At 48.2% G+C, this 20637-nt stretch overlaps 1 protein-coding gene across 10 annotated transcripts in view; it reads left to right on the plus strand.

Annotated features, from left to right (window-relative positions):
• The first annotated feature begins 4450 nt into the window (after positions 1-4450).
• LOC114607605 (sodium channel protein type 5 subunit alpha-like) overlaps positions 4451-20637 on the plus strand; it is a 301831-nt gene continuing 285644 nt past the window's right edge. For 6 of the 10 annotated variants that reach the window (XM_077936714.1, XM_077936718.1, XM_077936721.1 and 3 more), the window contains exon 1: positions 4453-4752. The gene's annotated coding sequence lies outside the window, so the exon portion shown is untranslated. Of the gene's footprint in view, positions 4753-20637 lie in introns of all 10 variants that reach the window. The other 4 variants (XM_077936717.1, XM_077936716.1, XM_077936719.1 and 1 more) reach the window with 2 other exon arrangements.

Genomic DNA, 20637 nt, shown 5'->3' on the forward strand with positions numbered 1-20637 from the left:
AAATAGGGACCGCTTACTAGCGGGAAGGTAAACGGCGTTTCCGTGTGCGGCTCTGGCTCGCCAGATGCAGCTTTGTCACGCTGGCCACGTGACCCGGAAGTGTCTCCGGACAGCGCTGGCCCCCGGCCTCTTGAGTGAGATGGGCGCACAACCCTAGAGTCTGTCAAGACTGGCCCGTACGGGCAGGGGTACCTTTACCTTTACCTTATCCCAAATATGATCTTAATTCTACCATTTTACTGATTTTCTAACGTTCACTGACTCTAGCAGTTATGGGTGCCTTTGCACCCATGCAATGCCTAAACAATGTTGTCAAGATCCTGTCTGACTCCGGCCCTGGAGGGAAGAGGCTTGGGGGCCTGTGGAGAGCCCTGCTGCAGCTGAAGACTTGGGAGGGCTGAGGAATCCTGTGTCAAGGCTTGCTCAACTGTTTCCCCAAGAACAACTTCAACCCACATATTGAGTCCAGTCTGGATCCCCAGCTATCTGATTCTCCCTGCCCCAGGCCTTGGGAAAGAAGGCTGCAGTCGTCCCACCAGGTTGGATGGCCACATGCCATGGATGCCTAAGTTAAGATTCCTGCATGGCAAGGGGTTGGGCTAGATGACCCTTGGGGTCCCTTCCAACTCTATGATCCTATAAGACAGGCATAGGCAAACTCCGGCCCTCCAGATGCTTTGAGACTACAATTCCCATCATCCCTGACCACAGGTCCTGTTAGCTAGAGATGATGGGAATTGTAGTTCCAAAACATCTGGAGGGCTGGAGTTTGCCTATGCCTGCTATAAGATGTAGCAAAGGCGAGGGATCAGGTTTCTCTCGTAACAAATGCCCGCATTCAAAACATTGTCTCGAAGACAAGGTATTTCCGCTCAAATTCTGAAAGCATGTGGTCACAACGAGCATGTCATGCATTTGTGGCACAGTGTCCCAGAGACGGGAGCTGCAGTTCAGGAAGGTCCTCTGGAATAAGCTATAATGGGCAGTGGGGTGTAGTGGTTAAAGTCTCTGATGAGTCCTGGGGAGACCCAGGTTCAAGCTCACAAGGCAGCCAGTCTCCATAGGCCAGTCTAATCCAGCCTTCGCCACAACCCTCTCCAGTGGGGATAGGGCAGGACTGGGGACTCGAAGGAAGCCTGGGAGATAAATGGAAGAAAGCTGCAACGGAGTCATAGGGACTATATGTGTACAGAACACTTGAAAGAACTTGCAGTGAATTCTGAGTTGAAACGATATGGGGGGGAGAGGAATCCATTATAAAGAAAAAACAAGGGAAGGAGTAATGTAATTGGAGCAAGTGCTCCCAGGTGCATAGGTCCCAGGGCTTAATTAGCCTTTGAAGCATCAAACGAAAAAATAAAGTTGGACTTAATGCCGCGAGTTACTAATTAAATGTCACTGTCCACCAACCTACCCACTGCAATATCCTCTTCGACCAGCAGAGGGTGGTGTTGCCTAAACTGTGAACATTACGCAACGAGCTTCTAGTCTTTTGCTGTTCAGCAAATATCTGGACGGTTATCCAAAAAGTTCAGCTCTTTCTTTCCAAAGAATTATGGGAGCTGTGATTTCATAAGAGTGCCGAGAGGGTTGTTAGGAGACTCCTATTCCCTTCACAGAACTGTAAGAGCGAAGAGTTGCAGCACCTCTTTTCTTTAAAAAAGAAAAGAAAAAGAGCACTGGTTAAACCAGTCTGGGAATTGTAGCTCCAAAAGGTGCACAAGGAGGTCTTCTGGCAGCTCCCAGAACCTTTAGCAAAGTACAGCTCCCAGGATTCTCTGTGGGAAGCCATGACTGTTTCAAGTGGTTGTTATAGTGCATGAATGCGGCCAGGTTCAGGTCAGCTGCCTCTGGGTCTTCATCCTGCAAGGACTACAACAGGGGTAGGCAACCTAAGGCCCGGGGGCCGGATCTGGCGCAATCGCCTTCTCAATCCGGCCTGCAGATGGTCCGGGAATCAGCATGTTTTTACATGAGTAGAATATGTCCTTTTATTTAAAATGCAACTCTGGGTTATTTGTGGGGCCTGCTTGGTGTTTTTACATGATTAGAATGTGTGCTTTTATTTAAAATGCATCTCTGGGTTATTTGTGGAGCATAGGAATTCATATATATTTTTTCAAAATATAGTCCGGCCCACCACATGGTCTGAGGGGTGGTGGACCGGCCCACGGCTGGAAAAGGTTGCTGACCCCTGCATGACAATAACTGAGCGCATGACGGTTCTGTGCCAGTCCCAAAACTCGGCACACGCACAGAGTACGCGGCGGCACTGATCCGCCGCACTTGCCAGAGGTATGGCCCCGTGCTCTGCAATCTCATGATGAGAGTCTAGGGATTAATCTGCTGGGTTTTAATTAACTGAATAAAGCTTAAGTAAATTTCCTCAAATCTCCGCAGAGGTGCCTCGAAGGAACGATGTGCTTTCTTTTGTCAGTATCAAAACCACCGGAAGCAATGACTCCTTGCTAGAAGGAAAGGGAGGGGGGGGTCACCTTTATTTTCCTCATCACTTTTAATTTTATTGCATGGCTTTTTCTCTACAAAGTGCGCTCCGAGCAGGGTGCAATAGAAGTATTACCCTGGACTGTTAAGTCCCACAGAGCTTTCTGCGTGCTTACTCAGCAGAGTGTCCTGCTGATTTCAATGGCGCTTACTCCCAGGTAAGCGCTTGTAGTTCACAGTCTAACACAGAATCCTAGAATTGTAGAGTCAGAAGGATCCCAAGGGAATTAACATATAAGCTAAACAAGCTATAGCTTAGGGCCCCACTCTCTTGCCCCCCCCCCCATAAAGGGAAAAAAACCTGGATGTACATTTCCAAAATATAAGATAAAAAACATATAAAATAAAACCTACATACAGCAACAGTGTTTGTATTGTGTTGTGGGCCCCCAATCATTTTAAGTTAGAGCTTAATAATCATTTCACTATTAATATAAGGTAAAGGTACCCCTGCCCGTACAGGCCAGTCTTGCCAGACTCTAGGGTTGTGCGCCCATCTCACTCAAGAGGCCGGGGGCCAGCGCTGTCCGAAGACACTTCCAGGTCACGTGGCCAGCGTGACATCGCTGCTCTGGCGAGCCAGAGCCGCACACGGAAACGCCGTTTACCTTCCCGCTAGTAAGCGGTCCCTATTTATCTACTTGCACCCGGGGGTGCTTTCGAACTGCTAGGTTGGCAGGCGCTGGGACTGAACAACGGGAGCGCACCCCGCTGCGGGGATTCGAACCGTCAACCTTTCGATCGGCAAGCCCTAGGCGCTGAGGCTTTTACCCACAGCGCCACCCGCGTCACTATTAATATACTTCTTCTTAATTGTATTTCACTGTTAATATACTTCTTAACTGTATTTCAGTTCAACAATTACTTTGATAAAATACATATGTTGTTATGTGCAAATGGCTTGAGATACCCATTAGGTGCATAAATTACCATATAGCATATATTCAACACACACAAAAAACCCGCGACAATTGGTTGTTGACAAAGGACAGCTGGACATCTAAAGGGCCCCATTACCTTCAGTAGCTTAGGGCCTCATCAAACCTAAATCCGGCCCTGCCCAGACCCCAAGTCCCACCCCCTGCAATGCCGAAATCTTTCGAACCCACCACCTTAACATGGAAAATTTGCGCCCTGAGCAATAAGTCGTGGTAGCGACGAAAGCAAAGCCGTCCACACTGGAGGGGGGACCCAATCGGCCACTGCAATAAAACCCCTGCCAGGAGCCTCCAGCTCAAAACTGCTTTGAAAGCGCAACAAATTTGGCCCCCGCCGGTTCCCTTCCTGCCTGGAACGCCGTGAAGTCGCTGCCAGCCCGTGCCGCCCACACTGGCTCAGACGGCCTGAGGGCCTGACTTGCGTGTAAGGCCGGTTCCCACGTTCCTGCTGAGGAAGAGGCAAGAAGAGCGCCTCTCCGCCTGAAGTCCAACTGCAGTCTCGGAAGCCGAACTCCTCCCCGAACTCCCAAAGTTTCTGGAAAGTTCTCTCGGCGCCCCCCCCTCCACCAGTGGCGTAGCGTGGGTTGTCAGCACCCGGGGCAAGGCAAGTAATTTGCGCCCCCTAACCCGTGGATTTGCGCCCCCTAACCCGTGGATTTGCGCCCCTAACCTGTGGATTTGCCCTAACCCCAGATGTTGCGCCCGGTGCGGCCGGCCCCCCCTGCACCCCCCACGCTACGCCACTGCCCTCCACAAGCGCCCCCCCTCTGGGGTTTTCTTTTTCCCTCCCCCAGCGCCTCTGGCGGCTCCGCGCGCGGCCAGCAGGGGTCGCTGCCCCACAGCTCTGGCGCCTCGGCAAGCGCTGCCAGCGCCAGGCGAGCGGAATGGAGGGCGAGGGCGCAGCGAGAGTGCATCCAGCGAGCGCCGGGGAGAGAGACAGAGAGGCGGCGCGTGCGAAGCTACCGCCTCCCTCGCCTGGACCGGCCAGCCAGCCTTGCTTGCCTGCCTTGCCTGCCTGCCTTGCCAGCCGATCTCTTCGCATCCGCGCGCGCGGAGGCGCTGGCACCACTTCCAGCATGGCCCGCCGGCAGCTGCAGCCGCCTAGGATGGAGAGGGGTCGCCCCCGGGGCCGAGGGGCGCGGCGATGAAGGGAAGGGGCTTCTCCCCGGCGCTTGGGAGCGATTAAAGCGGGACTTAAAACTTCACTCCGGAATGACCCTGGAAGTCTGCCTGGGCGAAGCAGCGGGGAAGTCCTGCTGAAGGAAAAAACAACCAAAACCACACACACAACAAAAAAACAAAAGCCACAGTAAGTTTCCTTTCTTTATCATCATGGGGGTTTGATTTGGGGAGTCTGCCTTAGGAAGTGGTTTAAAGAAAAGATAAAAAGAAGTAGTTCCTGGGAATGGATCTAAAGGAGGAGAAAAGCTTGCGTGGACCCGGGATCTTCTCCTTCCCGCGGATTCTAAAGTTTGCTCTGTAGGTAACCTAATTATATTTTGCAAGTTAATCCCTCCATTCTCAGGCTGGCGTCATGGCGGGTTTAAGTGGAAAGGGAAGGAATAAGGATTTATTTGTTTTTTAAAAAAGATCACGTCTGAAGCTGAAGTGCTGGAATCAGACTATCCTGATGGAGGTGGGGGCAAAGGGGGTTTAATAATAATAATAATCAAAAGAGCTGGTTTAAAACCAGAAATTAAATGAACTGCAAAGTTTGGCTTCTGGGCCCAGTGGACTAAAAAATGAAGCTGTCTGCTTTAAAAAAGAAGAGTTGAGGATTTTAGGATGGTTTTAGTGAGATGTCTGTTGGGGGAGGGAACAAGGCACCCGTTTTCCCCTTGCTGGAATGAGAATGGATGCCTCAATTACCACAGAAAACCTCATGTTTTATACGTATATTGTTCTAGCTTCCATTTTCCAAAGATCTTTCTTAAAATTTATGGATCAAAAGTTTGGTGTCTGTTCACTATTTTTATTCATTTATTACACACAAGCACCCCAATTTTCCTATGAAGTATATAATGAAAACTATGATTGTGCAATTACGATTACAGTCTTACCGTGTGTATGTGTGTGTTGAGGGGGGAGGTGAGTAGAGGAGAAGTAAACAGCGGTAGGAATAAAAAACACTTTCATCTTCAAAAAAGAGTGATGGGGAACCAGGAAGGAAAGTGAAAGGTGAGGAACTTATCTTTATAAAACCCAGGCAACAAGTTTGCCTTTGTCCAAAAGGTGTAAGGCAAAAAAGGGCTTCTAGTTTATGTTGACAGAACCTGTGAATTTCCTGGGGTATCTTCTTCCTTGCCTTTTATCCCCCTCCCCACTTCACCTCTCAGTCACGCTAAAAAAAGAAATCACTCAAAATCTGGGGGACCCAGCCTGGCTCACCACAAGAGTGATGAGTAACCGTTCTGAAAGACAGGGCATCCAATGGAATAAACACTGCGTGGTCCAAAGGGGATTTGTCAATACTAAAAATAAACACCCCCGTGAATGTCTTCAACAGGCTCCTGTCCAGTTTCAACAATATTTCAAGAATGATTAACAGGCTGTGTTGGCTCCTTTGTTTTTTTAAGCACTAGCTCTGTCCAGGGTCCTGAAGTTAGTGGCGCAGACGCGCTCTTCCTTTCTGTAGCATCTGAGTGTGCATTTCTTGATGAGTTCTGGGCTCTCCTGCTTCGCTTTCCAAGGTGGTGTGACTGACATGGGAAGGGATGGGGCGGGGAGGGAGAGAACGGGGATGTGTTTTCAAACACGTATAGCTTGATCCTTGGTTTTGGCCTGCGAAACCAGGGCAGGTGGAGCTGCAGATGGAACAAGCAGATCCCATAAGCTTTTGGGAGCTAAAAGGTCAGCCCAGTGAGAAAGCCAGAATGCTTCCATTTTATTCCGAGAGGACAGTGGAGTTTGGCAGGGGGGCAGAGGAACTGGGATGTTGAGGATATTTTGCAATTTCTGGGGAAGATATGCTGGAGAGTCTTTGGTTGAGATGGGAGGGGAGCAAAAGAGAGCTGGCCTTTCCCCTGGCAGATTAAGAACGACCTTTGCACCCCTAGGTGGTTCCTTCCTTTACCTTGCACTCAGCATGCCGCATTTCTTTAGGCAACAGGCTTGACCACGAAGCAGATTTTAAATGCTGGCTTGTGGCAGGAGCCGTGATGCTTTTAGATTTGCACATCAAAAGGTTTCACGTTAAGAAGTTTTGAGTTTACGTAATTCGTCCAACGTGACCGGTCAAAGATAATGCTATGATTAATATTTACACACATGACACTGAAGTAAAAGAGACGATTAAATGTGCGCATGGAAAAGCTGCTCTGCTTTTCTGCCTTACTCTCCCTTCCTTTCTGATGCCTGATATTTAGCAAATTATTGACAAAGTTAAGTGTCTTCTCCTGGGGGATCTAACAAGCATTTGGGTGAAATTACGGGCAGTGCCAGAACAAGCCGACAGTGAGAAGGACCACTCAGGGCACCACGCAGTGCTGAATTTGCTGAGCAAGTGTGCATATATTTGCACGATCCCTTCTGCTCCTGCTAGCAATGGGGAGCGAAAAAAAGCCAGTGAGGTATAGTCAGTGTTAAGGGATTTGCACCAGGGAAGCCTGGGATTATCGGCACCACACTCTAACCAGCTGCGCTCAAAGCCACACAATGGCCCCTAGAGCTCACCGGCTTAACATTGGGCCAGCACTTGTGCCTATTTTCCATCGGGACTGGCAGAGCGGATGGGAGGGAGGCTCAGCCAGAGTCAACTAAATTTAGTTTTGTCCCCATCTTCCTGTCTCTCGAGTTTTACAAAAGCAGCACTGAGGCTACTAAAGGAAGTGGCCCCCTCTGTCTATGTGGGGGAAGGGTGGGGTATGAACAATGTAGAATAAATATATATGGGGACAGGGCAGATACCTCCTTTTGGAGATTAGCACTTATTTCCATCTGTATCTCAGCCCTTGCAAAGAGTTTGCCAAGAGCACTAGCAATTTCTGGGTGGGAAGAGTACGACAAACAAGAGAGCTGATTTCTAAAGAGCTGCTTGCTGTTTGGCTATGGCGAGACAAAAATCGTCTCCAGGTGGGGACACTGCCGAAAGAGGTGTTCCTCTTTTTTGCCTTTGAGCCTTCCAGTGACTAATGGGCATGCACGAGCTGGCAGTCTTGTAAATTTGTTTCTGGGCTTGCCACTTTTTGTGCGCTCTGTAAAGCTTAAGAGGAATTAAGGTCCCATGTCCCTGGAAAAGGCTCCCATATGAAATCCCACAGAGCCATTAGATAACTCTGAGCTCAATAGGCCAAATGTTTCCAGTTGAAATAAGGCAGCTCCCTATGTTTTTATGTGGTTGAGAAATTAAAAGGGTCTTGTGACTGCTAAATGGTAGCTGGTGCCAAACCTTGGCTACTGGAAGACCAGTTACTTTTAGGAGGGTGCCCTCTCTCCTTGTTTGCATGCTACCCATTCAGTCTTTCTGTCTGCAAGCTCAAGGGGAAAATGCCAACCTTTGCTTTTCTCTTTTCATGTTGTGAGTATAGACCCATCCCAGACCTGGTTCACACCTCTATCTGCAAGCCCTTCCTGTCAATTTTTCTGAACTGTGTGAACTGACTCCTGAGGGAGGGAAAGCACTGCCTGTTGAGGTGATGATGCAGTAATTCTATTTGCGGTTCCGTATTTCCGCAACGGCCTGTTCGCAGACACAAGTTGCGACTCGACACTGCCGACACAGTTAATATACAGTACAGGCTTTTGTGAACCAGTTCCTAGAAGTACTGTTATCCGTAACTGTGAGGAGCAATGGCTGATGAATTGCCCAGGTTTGGGGGCAAACCATCCTACAGTACCAGTGCAGCAGTTCTGCTGCAGAATTCGGGAATGAAAATGTAGCAGAGGTTGACCCGGCTCCTCCTAATTTCTTGAACCAATTGGATACAGTCACCTGTGGAAGGACTGTAGCTCAGCAGTGGAACACCTGGAAATGCCAGAGACCTTCTGTAGGTGGGGCTGGGAATGTCCACTGCCTGGAACCCCAGAGAGCTGCTGTCAGTCAATTTCTACAATACTGAGCTAGGTGGACCAGTAGTAGTAGTTTTGGATTTGATATCCCGCTTTATCACTACCCGAAGGTGTCTCAAAGTGGCTAACATTCTCCTTTCCATTCCTCCCCCACAACAAACACTCTGTGAGGTGAGTGGGGCAGGGAGACTTCAAAGAAGTGTGACTAGCCCAAGGTCACCCAGCAGCTGCATGTGGAGGAGCGGAGACGCGAACCCGGTTCACCAGATTACGAGTCTACCGCTCTTAACCACTACACCACACCGGCTCTCCAGTGGTTTGAGTGGATGTACATAGGAAGTACATACTTTTCTATGTACTTGTGGGGGCTGGTGTTTTTGGGGGTTGGAGTATTGTGTGTGTTTGCCTGTGGTGCTCAGCCCCATCTTCAGGATTAATGTGGCCTCAAGGGGAAGAGACCATTAACAGGTGAAGCAAATAGATAGGAAAGCTGAGAGGGGACACCCCCCACTCCATGGCCCCCTGTTTAGATGACTCAAACAAGGAAGCCAAAGACCCGTGCCAAACACAATGTGGTTCTGAAAGTTTTCATGCAAATTCGGCATCTGTTTCTTTCAGTGGAGGGCAATAGTGAGACATCGAAAACTAAGGAGGAATCAAAATATCAAGTGGCAGCTTTGAATCTCCTTCTCCAATTTCTTCTGAATTCCTTGGTCTGCCTTGGGGCCTTGTCCTGCACCCTGGTCCCCCGTTTGGTGGCTGTCTGGAGCCTATCAACTCCCTCCTTGTGGTTCTGACTCACGTTGTCACACACCAAAAATGTGCGATTGCAAGCCACCTTGGTGTGGGTTGAGTAATACCAGGGCAAGCGGCAGCCTCTGCCAGATAGTGGATGACCCTTTCACAGTGAGAAATAACAAGCTGTTTGCCCCCTACTCCAGCCCCACTGCCCCTGTTGCAGCGAATGGCTGTCATGTTGTAAATTTGAGCAATGATCAATGGCACACTATTCAACTGAACACATTTCCCGATTCTTTCCTCCATCCTGAAACTGCAGATGTTATTTAGGGAAAAAACGAATAAAGAAACCAACTCTGACATCTAGGAGATGATAAATGATAGGTAAAGAAGTTCAAAGTTATTCTTGGAGGGAGTGATTGGCAAAACCTGGAATGAGTTCTGAATGATGGGCCATCTTTCAGGGCATTGCTGCCAAAATTATGCCCTCGCTACCCATGCAGACTGCTCCTGCTGCTCCATGATGAGCGAGCTTCAAAGCTGTTGTGCAATAACTTTCTGGTGCTTTCAGATCAGTGGGGAGATTGAGTCACATTTTGCCTTTATTCCTTCCTTTTCCCTGCCCCTGTGTCCTCTACCCACTGCACTGCCAGCAGCATTCGGTGCCTGAATAGGCTTTACTGTGTTAGGCTACAGGCTGGTGAGCTGTGTTAGAAATTAGCCAGGCGCCAAAGTGCATTTTGCTACTGGCGTGGGTCCGTGTGTGGAGATCTCTGGATGCCAGGTGGGCAACTGGCATCTCCACCTGTCTGCCCCCTCCAGGTTTCTGAAGCAGGTCAGCAGAAGGGCTTCTTCATTGCATGTATAGCCCACCTTTCTCTCCAAGGAGTACATGGTTTACCCTGCTCCTCAGTTAATCCCTACAACTAACCTATGAGGTGGGTTAAGAGGCTGTGACTGACTCCAAGGTCACCCAGGACCAGTGATCTTCATGACCGAGTGGAGATTTGAACCCTCATCTCCCTGGTCCTAGTCCGACACTCTAACCACTATACCACATTGGCTTCCTAGAGTGCTTCTGCTATGGGTCAGCTATATAAATTAAGTAAGTAATTAAATATGGGGAAATCAAAATGTCACTTAGAGAAGGATCTGAAGTATTTTCCTTGAAATTAGAATTTGTTGTGGATTGTTTTATTTGATGTTTTAATGTGTTGCAAACCGCTTTGAGGTATTTTCTTTAAAGCAGAATAATAATAACAATAATAACAACAATAACAACAATAATAATTCATTATTTACACCCTGTCCATCTGGCTGGGTTTCCCCAGCCACAATACAACAATCTAACAATCTTCGCTAAACAGGGCTGCCTTCAGATGTCTTCTAAAAGTCTGGTAGTTTTTCTCTTTGACATCTGGTGGGAGGGCGTTCTACAGGGCAGGTGCCACTACCGAGAAGGCCCTCTGCCTGGCTCCCTGTAACTTGGCTTCTTGCAGGGAGGGAACCGCAGAAGGCCCTCGGTGCTGGACCTTAGTGTCCGGGCAGAACGATGGCGGTGGAGACGCTTCTTCAGGTATACTGGGCCAAGTATAGAAACGATGATAATTCCCACTGCAACAACAAATTGTGCCTAGACATTCTGTTGTGGTGACTGTAACCTAGGTTTAAGGTGCCATTTGGTGATTAGCTTATAGCATATCTGAGTTTCTAACACTGCTGGTGAGAAGGGGCATGGTGCCTCCCCCCCTAGCCAGCTGCCCTCACCAAGCCTCCAAATTTCTGGCTTTCTGTTGGCCACCTTGAAGGCACACCTAATTATTCCATACTGAAAAGAAAAACAATGGTTTTCAGAAAACCTGTCAATGTACTATGTGCCTTCACTCGTACCTGAGGCTGGTGCTTTTGCCATTCCACCCCAGCTGCACTCCTGAGGAAGACTGCGAATGCCATGAGGTCTTCTTTCTCTGCTCCCTTGAGGGAGTCTGCATTCAATAATATATTGAGCTTTGTGATTGCTCCTGTAGGTTTTGTTGCTCCCTGGCTCTATGCTTCCAGCACAAGGAGATTTCAAGGGCAAAGTTAGCCAGCTCATTCTGTGGGATCTCCCTCTATTTTAGTCCATTTATTTATAGACGTATCTGTATACGGCTGACTCAGATGTAGCATCAAGGCGGCTTACAGCAACATATACGGGTGCAATAAACTGAAAAGCTGCCGTAGAAACAATAGGAAAGGACCGGCTAATCAAGAAAGCTTAAGCAGTTATGCAGAAGACTGTCAGGGTGAGAAGTTTTGCAAAAGATGCCTGGAAGTCAGTAGTGAGGATGTTTGGAGAATCTCAGCTGGGAGAGTGTTCCACATTATGGGGGCAACAACACTCCATGCCGGACTTCTGGCTGAGGCTGGTTGGGCCTTTGTAACACGGGGACAACTCACTGTGCTCCTCCAGGTGATCTCAGTGATTGTGTCGATTGCTCAGGCAGGTCCTAAGGTATGTTGTTGTTTAGTCATTTAGTCGTGTCCAACTCTTCGTTGACCCCATGGACCAGAGCACGCCAGGCACTCCTGTCTTCCACTGCCTCCCGCAGTTTGGTCAAACTCATGCTGGTAGCTTCGAGAAGACTGTCCAACCATCTCGTCCTCTGTCTTCCCCTTCTCCTTGTTCCCTCCATCTTTCCCAACATCAGGGTCTTTTCCAGGGAGTCTTCTCTTCTCATGAGGTGGCCAAAGTATTGGAGCCTCAACTTCAGGATCTGTCCTTCCAGTGAGCACTCAGGGCTGATTTCCTTAAGAATGGAGAGGTTTGATCTTCTTGCAGCCCATGGGACTCTCAAGAGTCTCCTCCAGCACCATAATTCAAAAGCATCAATTCTTCGGCGATCAGCCTTCTTTATGGTCCAGCTCTCACTTCCATACATCACTACTGTACGGGGGACAACTCACTGTGCTCCTCCAGGTGATCTTGGTGATTGTGTCGATTGCTCAGGCAGGTCCTAAGGTATACTGGACCTCAGTTGTTCAGGGCTGTGTATATTAACACAAGAGCCCTGATCCCAGCCCAGCAGCATATGGGCAGCCAGTGCAGATGTGCCAAAAGAGGTGGCATATGCTGTCAGCCGTCTGCCCCCATCAGTAGTCTGACTGCTGCAGTTTGCGTTTGCTAGAGCTTCCAGACTAGGCCCACACAGAGTGCACTGCAGTAATCAAGTCTGCAGGTTATTGTTGACTGCAATGACAAATACCGTATTGGCCTGAGTATAAGCCACACTTTCCCCCCAAATTCCGACCGTGAAAAGTTGAAGTGTGGCTTATATTCACAACCTTACAGTGTGCAGCCAGGAGCATGGGGCAAACAGCGCATGCCCTGCGCTTAGTCCCCCGTCCAAGGGTAGAAAGTGAGGAAGAGGAAAGGCCACCAGCAATGCAGCGTGGCTCTCTCTCTCTCCCCCCCCCGCCAGTCCAGCATGCAGCCAGGAGCAGCAAGGAATAGAGTGGTTTATATTCAGGCATTTTTTTCTTTCTTTCTCTCCCCCCCATCAATTTTAAAGCTGCAGCTTATATTCAGGTGTGGCCAACACGGTAATACAAACACTTTTGTATTATTATTATTATTATTTACATTTGTGTACTGTCATTTATCTGTAGAGTTCAGGGCGGTTCACAACCCTAATCCAGGGTCTGTATCAGAGTCTCCCTAAGCACTTAGTAGCTGACTACTGTTTTTTTTGCATGCATTAATTGCCCTTTGTTAATGCTCCTGTAAAAGGCCCCTGCCTTTTAACAACACGTGTTGCCCTGAAACCTTAATGGCTTCAACGCTGCAGTGGAACGGTCTCCCTCTGGAGGTTCTGGACTCTCCTTCCTTGGAGGTTTCTAAGCAGAGGTTTCTAAGCAGGTTCTAAGCAGATGGATACCTGTCATGGATGCTTTAGCCAAGATTCCTGAATCGCAGGGGGTTGGACTAGATGACCCTTGGGGTCCCCTTCCAACTCTACGATTGCTGAGGGAGGTCCTGAACACAGGAGCAAATTCTTTGGAAGCAGATTTGTGGCAGATATGTCCATCAAGGGCTACCAGTCCTGTTGTAGGCTATGGTCTGCTTCCATGGTCAGAGGCAGTAATGCCTTTGAACAGCAGTTGCTGGAAACCACAGGAAGGGAGAGATGCTCTTGTGTTCAAGTCCTGCTTGCCAGTTCCCCATACACATCTGGTTGACTACCATGAGAACAGGACACTGGACTAGATGGGCCATTGGTCCTGATCCATCAGGGCTCTTCTTTATGTTCTTAAGAGCAGGTTGTGGACTGGGTATGAGATCTTGCACAAATGTTGCGATCACCTTGGTGCCAGCTTTTAATGGAGTGCTTATGAATAGGTGTAATGTATGCTTAGAAAGCCTCTGAGAGCCAGTGTGGTGTAGTGGTTAAGAGCGGTAGTCTCGTAATCTGGGGAGCCGGGTTCGCGTCTCCGCTCCTCCACATGCAGCTGCTGGGTGACCTTGGGCCAGTCACACTTCTTTGAAGTCTCTCAGCCCCACTCGCCTCACAGAGTGTTTGTTGTGGGGGAGGAAGGGAAAGGAGATTGTTAGCCGCTTTGAGACTCTTTCGGGTAGTGATAAAATGCGATATCAAATCCAAACTCTTCTTCTTGAATACTTCATGGCTTTGCTGTTCTCGCTGCCGTTCCTTCTATTCTTGATGCTCATGCAATGAGTGCCATTGCTTTTGTTGTTGTTTAGTCGTTTAGTCGTGTCTGACTCTTCATGACCCCATGGACCAGAGCACGCCAGGCACTCCTGTCTTCCACTACTTCCCGCAGTTTGGTCAAACTCATGTTGGTAACCTCGAAAACACTATCCAGCCATCTCGTCCTCTGTCGCCCCCTTCTCCTTGTGCCCTCCATCTTTCCCAGCATCAGTGTCTTCTCCAGGGAGTCTTCTCTTCTCATGAGGTGGCCAAAGTACTGGAGCCTCAGCTTCACGATCTGTCCTTCCAGTGAGCACTCAGGGCTGATTTCCTTAAGAATGGATGCGTTTGATCTTCTTGCAGTCCATGGGACTCTCAAGAGTCTCCTCCAGCACCATAATTCAAAAGCATCAATTCTTCGGCGATCAGCCGAAAAGCAGGCGTCTTTTAATTTCGTGGCTGCTGTCACCATTGCTTAGGGAGCCAGAACAGCACTACCCATGCACAAGAGAGAGAGATACAAGTGGCCTTTAAGGAACCCCACGTTTTGCAGAAATACAGAAAACTGTTGAAGCGGGAAGCTGCCCCCCCCCCCCGCGCAAAATAGCCCAGAGAAGACTGTGCATGCTCAGTAGCCAAGGAATGCCAATTGACTGTTGGAGGAAGGGAATGAAAAACTGGAAGGTTGTAGGAATGGAATGATTGGGCTCAGTCGGAAGAGCATGAGACTCTTAAATCTGAGGGTCGTAGACTTGAGCCCCATGTTGGGAAAAATATTCCTGCATTGCAGCCGGTAGGACTAGATGACCCTCGGGGTTCTCTCCAACTCTCCAATTCTATGATTGTCTGGAATCTAGGATCACTGCCACACCATACATTTCAAGTGTTATTATACCACTTCAACAGTCACAGAGAGACTCCTCGGTCTGTTAAGGGTGAAGGGAATTGTAAACCTGTGGGGTCTTCACCCATAACGAACTACAGTTCCCACAATTCCCCCTACCTGTTACAGGTGGTATCAGAGAGGGTATGGTGTGGGTGTAAACAGAAGCACTCTACGCTGCAGCATTTTGTTGCAGGCTCTCCCTTTTCTCTCTCCCTTTTTTCCAGTCTGTTCCCCGGTGCTTTTGCTCGATGCATTTTAAGTGCTACAAATTTAGAGGTTTAAAGGTTTGTGTTTGTGTGTGGGGGCGGAGGGAGGGAGAGAAAATTACAGAGTTTTAAAAACATGATAGGCACCAAAGATAATTTGAGGAGTTCACATTCCTGTGCCTGCAATGCACAGGGTTCCTCTTGCCTGGAAGTGGAACTGTGTGAGCACCTTTCTCACCTTCTTGCCTGGCAAATTGCAGCTGCTGCAATCCCGTCTCCCACTCTGTGCAACTATTAAAAGGTGCAGAAGCCCCGTCCAGCTTCGCACCTGCTCGCCCAGAAACACCCACATCTGTAGACAGCACAACAAGAGTTTCAGTGTTTTTCCTCTCTCTCTCTTTAAAAAAAATTATTAGTTGAATATAAGAACAACATATAATCAAATACAAGCAATCAAATACAGTTTTCCCCTACCCCCCCCCAAAAAAAACAGCCACAACTACGTCCAGGTAATTACATTAGTAATATAATCAAATAAAAATTATTTCTACAGTTGCTGGTTTAAAAAATATCATTCCACATGCTCCCATGTACCTTAGGTGGTTCTTTCTATGATGCATATGCAATAAAGGAGGACCACGTTATGTAAAAGTTACGTAGTTTCTCGCGTTGTTTTCTTTCACGTACCCTTTCTGTAAACTTTTCCATCAAAATTAAAATAAAATTAAAACCAGTGTTTTCTCAAAGCGGTAACGCTTTCTGGATCGGTCTTTGCCGTTTAGCAAACATCCACTCAAGCCAAGGGAAAGAAGCTGACCCAGGATGGAGGAGAGAAGGGAATACACTGGGAGCAGCTGAATTGGGGTCTGAGTTCCAGGAAAGAGGGGTGGCGGAAGGGAAAAGGACCATGGTGGTGGTGGGAAAAGGTGTTGAGCTTTGTGTCCTGCTGCAGCCTGTCAGGTTTCTCCGATTTTATTTTTAAAACGTTTGGGAACCTTTGGCCTTTCAGATGTTAAAAGGTAAAGGTACCCCTGCCCGTACGGGCCAGTCTTGACAGATTCTAGGGTTGTGCGCCCATCTCACTTAAGAGGCCGGGGGCCAGCGCTGTCCGGAGACACTTCCGGGTCACGTGGCCAGCATGACATCGCTGCTCTGGCGAGCCAGAGCTGCACACGGAAACGCCGTTTACCTTCCCGCTAGTAAGCGGTCCCTATTTATCTACTTGCACCCGGGGGTGCTTTCGAACTGCTAGGTTGGCAGGCGCTGGGACCGAGCAACGGGAGCGCACCCCGCCTCGAGGATTCGAACCGCTGACCTTTCGATCAGCAAGCCCTAGGCGCTGAGGCTTTTACCCACAGCGCCACCCGCGTCCCAATCTGAAACACCCGCGTTTCAGATGTTACTGAGCTATAACTCCCAGGAGCCTCTGCCAGCATGGCCATTGATGGTGGGAATTGTAGTTCACTAAACATGGTGGGACAAAGGTTGCTCACACTTGTTTTTTTTAATTGCAAGCCTAGGATTTCTTTGAGTTTTGCAAGGCATAAGAGTCATAAGAATTGGGGAGGGGGGGGGAGAGACTCTTGAAGTCATCTAGTCCAGCCTGACTCAATGCATGTTGGGAAATACAGGAGGCAGTGCCTCCAGAAAACCACCACCACTTCCTGTTCCCCTGTCAGAGCAGCTCTTACCATTAGGGTGCTTCTCTTACCATATGTGGAGGACTCCCTTGTCCTGAATGGGTTACTGTGCCCCTGAAGGACCAGGTGCGCAGCCTGGGAGTCATTCTGGACTCACAGCTGTCCATGGAGGCGCAGGTCAATTCTGTGTCCAGGGCAGCTGTTTACCAGCTCCATGTGGTACGCAGGATGAGACCCTACCTGCCCGCAGACTGTCTCGCCAGAGTGGTGCATGCTCTGGTTATCTCTCGCTTGGACTACTGCAATGCGCTCTATGTGGGGCTACCTTTGAAGGTGACCCGGAAACTACAACTAATCCAGAAAGCGGCAGCTAGACTGGTGACTGGGAGCAGCTGCCGAGACCATATAACACCGGTCTTGAAAGACCTACACTGGCTCCCAGTACGTTTCCGAGTACAATTCAGAGTGTTGGTGCTGACCTTTAAAGCCCTAAACGGCCTCGGTCCGGTATACCTGAAGGAGCGTCTCCACCTCCATCGTTCTGCCCGGACACTGAGGTCCAGTGCCGAGTGCCTTCTGGCGGTTCCCTCACTACGAGAAGCCAAGTTACAGGGAACCAGGCAGAGGGCCTTCTCGGTAGTGGCACCCGCCCTGTGGAACGCCCTCCCATAAGATGTCAAAGAGAAAAATAACTACCAAACTTTTAGAAGACATCTGAAGGCAGCCCTGTTTAGGGAAGCTTTTAATGTTTAATAGTTATTGTATTTTAGTGTTTTGTTGGAAGCTGCCCAGAGTGGCTGGGGAAACCCAGCCAGATGGGCGGGGTATAAATAATAAATAATAAATTATTATTATTATTATTATTATTATTATTATTATTATTATTATTATTATTATTATTAGTGTTGTCCAAAATCTCCCCCCCTGTCTAGACCTGCCTGGAAATGACTCCTAAGGCTTTTGGGGGCATATGCTCACTGGAAGCTTGGCTTTGGGGCAAAATTAGGGCAATTGTGATGTAGTGATTAGGGGTGTCACATTAAGTCTGTGGAGAGATCCAGGTCCAAGTCCTTCCTTGGCTACGCAGATTGGCAGGTGCCATTGAGCTAGTCACGCAATGCGACAGTCGGATGAGGACTGGATATACAGTGAAGCTTGCTGGCTGACCTTGGGCTAGGCATTCGAACATGTTATGTACTGAGTTGAATAGGATCCAAAATGCAGCAGTCTGATTGGTCCTAGAACAATAGGATTCAGAATGCAGCAGTCTGATTGGTCCTAGAACAATGCAGCAGTATGATTGGTCTGCAGGAGCCACCCAATCCAGCTCCAGGTGAAAGTGAATCCACAACCTGATTGGCCTACAGGAGAATTCCGGAATTAGCCAATCACATGCAGCCCATTGTGTAAATAATGTATATGAAGCAGATACTTTAGGGGAACTTTCATTCCTCCTCCCACTATGAGCTGAATAAAGAGCGTGAAATCCACTCTCGACTCCGAGTATATTTCAACACACAAACTCTTGGCTTGACCTGCTGTGAGGATCAACCGGGCAGATGGGGAGAGCCACCTCGAGGTCCTCGGAGGAACTGTGAGATGGAAATAGGATAAATAATAACAAACAGAACACGATGTACGGGACCCACAATCGTGACCTCCCGCAGTCTTTAAATAATGAATGGGCAGCCCATCTGCTTTGAAAATTGAGAAAGTGGTGTTGGCCGAGGGGATGTTTAACCCTTTCGCCACTACAAGCACACACTGTGTCCCCAGTCTAAAAACAACTCCTGAAGTGGGTATTAGTTGGGTTACCCCCGTGATGTTAATAACAGCCTTGGGGATAGGGGTGGGGTTTAGATTAGGGAAATGTAAATGGGAAAGTTAAGCAGGGGGGCAGGCAGATGACCTGTGAACCTCCAACTCCCACCATCCTTGACCATTGGCCCTGATGGCTGATGAACCCAATCCTGTATACCTGAAGGAGCGTCTCCACCCCCATCATCCCGGACACTGAGGTCCAGCGCTGAGGGCCTTCTGGCGGTTCCTTCGCTGCGAGAAGTGGGGTTACAGGGAACCAGGCAGAGGGCCTTCTCGGTAGTGGTGCCCGCTCTGTGGAACGCCCTCCCAGCAGATGTCAAGGCAATAATCAACTACTTTACTTTTAAAAGACAACTGAAGGCGGCCCTGTTTAGGGAAGTTTTTAATGTCTGACGCTGTATTGTTTTTAATATTCAGTTGGAAGCCGCCCAGAGTGGCTGGGGAAACCCAGCCAGATGAGTGGAGTATAAATAAATTATTATTATTATTATTATTATTATTATTATTATTATTATTATTATTATTATTACCACATCTGGAGTGACACAGGGTCTCCATTCTAGGACTGAAGGGTGCCCTTTTCAATGTTTTGCGGAAGCAGGAATTATTGGTTTTGCTTTGTTCTTATTTTTATCATGCATTTTGTGTTTTTTAAAAAAAAATATTGCAATTTTATGTTGTGAACTGCCCTGAGATCTACGGATGAAGGGCTGTATACAAGTTTAATAAATAAAAAATAGAATAACAGCAGAGGGCAGGCACCCTATTATCCCATGCCTTCAAGGCAGACATGTGGGGTGGGGACAACCCCCCCCCCCCCAATACAACCAAATTCCCCAAGCCATCAGAGTTCCTAGAATCATAGAATCATAGAATCATAGAATCATAGAATCATAGTTGGAAGAGACCACAAGGGCCATCGAGTCCAACCCCTTGCCAAGCAGGAAACGCCATCAGAGCACTCCTGACATATGGTTGTCAAGCCTCTGCTTAAAGACCTCCAAAGAAGGAGACTCCACCACACTCCTTGGCAGCAAATTCCACTGTCGAACAGCTCTTACTGCTCATAGGATCTCCAGCATTGCGCCTAGCTTGATCCTCAGAAAGGCTGCCTTCTGGATTTTGACTGACTGCAATGTTTAAAAGTGCAAAAGCTTTCTGAGTTTATTTGCAACGAGCTTTTTTTTTATTAAAAAAAAAACAACAACAACCCCAGCTTCCAATCAAAACATGGCACATTTGCAGCAATTGTCTTTAGAATGTTTTATTCGTACTTCATGGATTTCTCTTTGGGTTCTACCTGCTGGGGACTACTGGCTTCCTGAAAGGGAGGGGGAAGGTGTTTTAGAGAGGAATGATTTTGCAAAGTGCTGAATTGCAGTCATGGCCAAAGGCTTGCATAAAGCGATTGGTGATTTCGTTTTATGGCTTTTGGGCCGGTCCACCAGAATAAGCTCTTGCATAAGCTTAGCTGGAACAATGGGAGTTGCCGAAAGGGACTGAGTTCTCTGCTCAGCCCCATCCTGCAAAGTTTTCTCTACTGTATGCAAGCTCTAGTCATTTATTATTATTATTATTATTATTGTTATTATTATTATTATTTATGGTGGTGGTTTGTTTTTCTGCTTTTCATCAAATGCTGAAGGCAGCTTATAGTGTCATATAATTTCAAATCACATACTCAATTTTTAAAACAAGAACAACACATTATGTCCTGCTTTTCTTCCAGAGAGCTGAAGGTGGCATGTATGGCTCTCCCTTGTTTTATCTTTACAGCAGACCTGTGAGGGTAGGTCAGGGTGAAATCATGGAGCCATAGCTCAGTGGTAGAGCATCTGCTTTGCATGCAGAAGGTCTCAGGTCCAATCCCTACCATCTCCCAGTAGAACTAGGAGAGACTCCTGTCTGAAATTCTGGAGAGCCTCTGCCAGTCAGTGTGCAGACAATACTGATGGACCGGTGGTCTGATTGGGCTTAATATATCTTCCTCTGCCCCGAAGACAGTGAGTAACCAGAGATCACCCAGTGAGCTTCATGGCTGAGTGGAGATTTGGATTTCGGTCCTCCTGGTCCTCGTCTGACAAGCAACAGATAAATTCCTTAGGGCCATCTTTTAACAAAGTCCAGATGATTTCCTGAAACATCGCTGCACCCTGAAAGGCCAGTGATAGCTGTAGACTTGAAGACCTGTGATGGCCTGGGATTTGG

This window comes from Podarcis muralis, chromosome 12, assembly GCF_964188315.1.
Source record: "Podarcis muralis chromosome 12, rPodMur119.hap1.1, whole genome shotgun sequence".
Classification (NCBI taxonomy): domain Eukaryota; kingdom Metazoa; phylum Chordata; class Lepidosauria; order Squamata; family Lacertidae; genus Podarcis; species Podarcis muralis.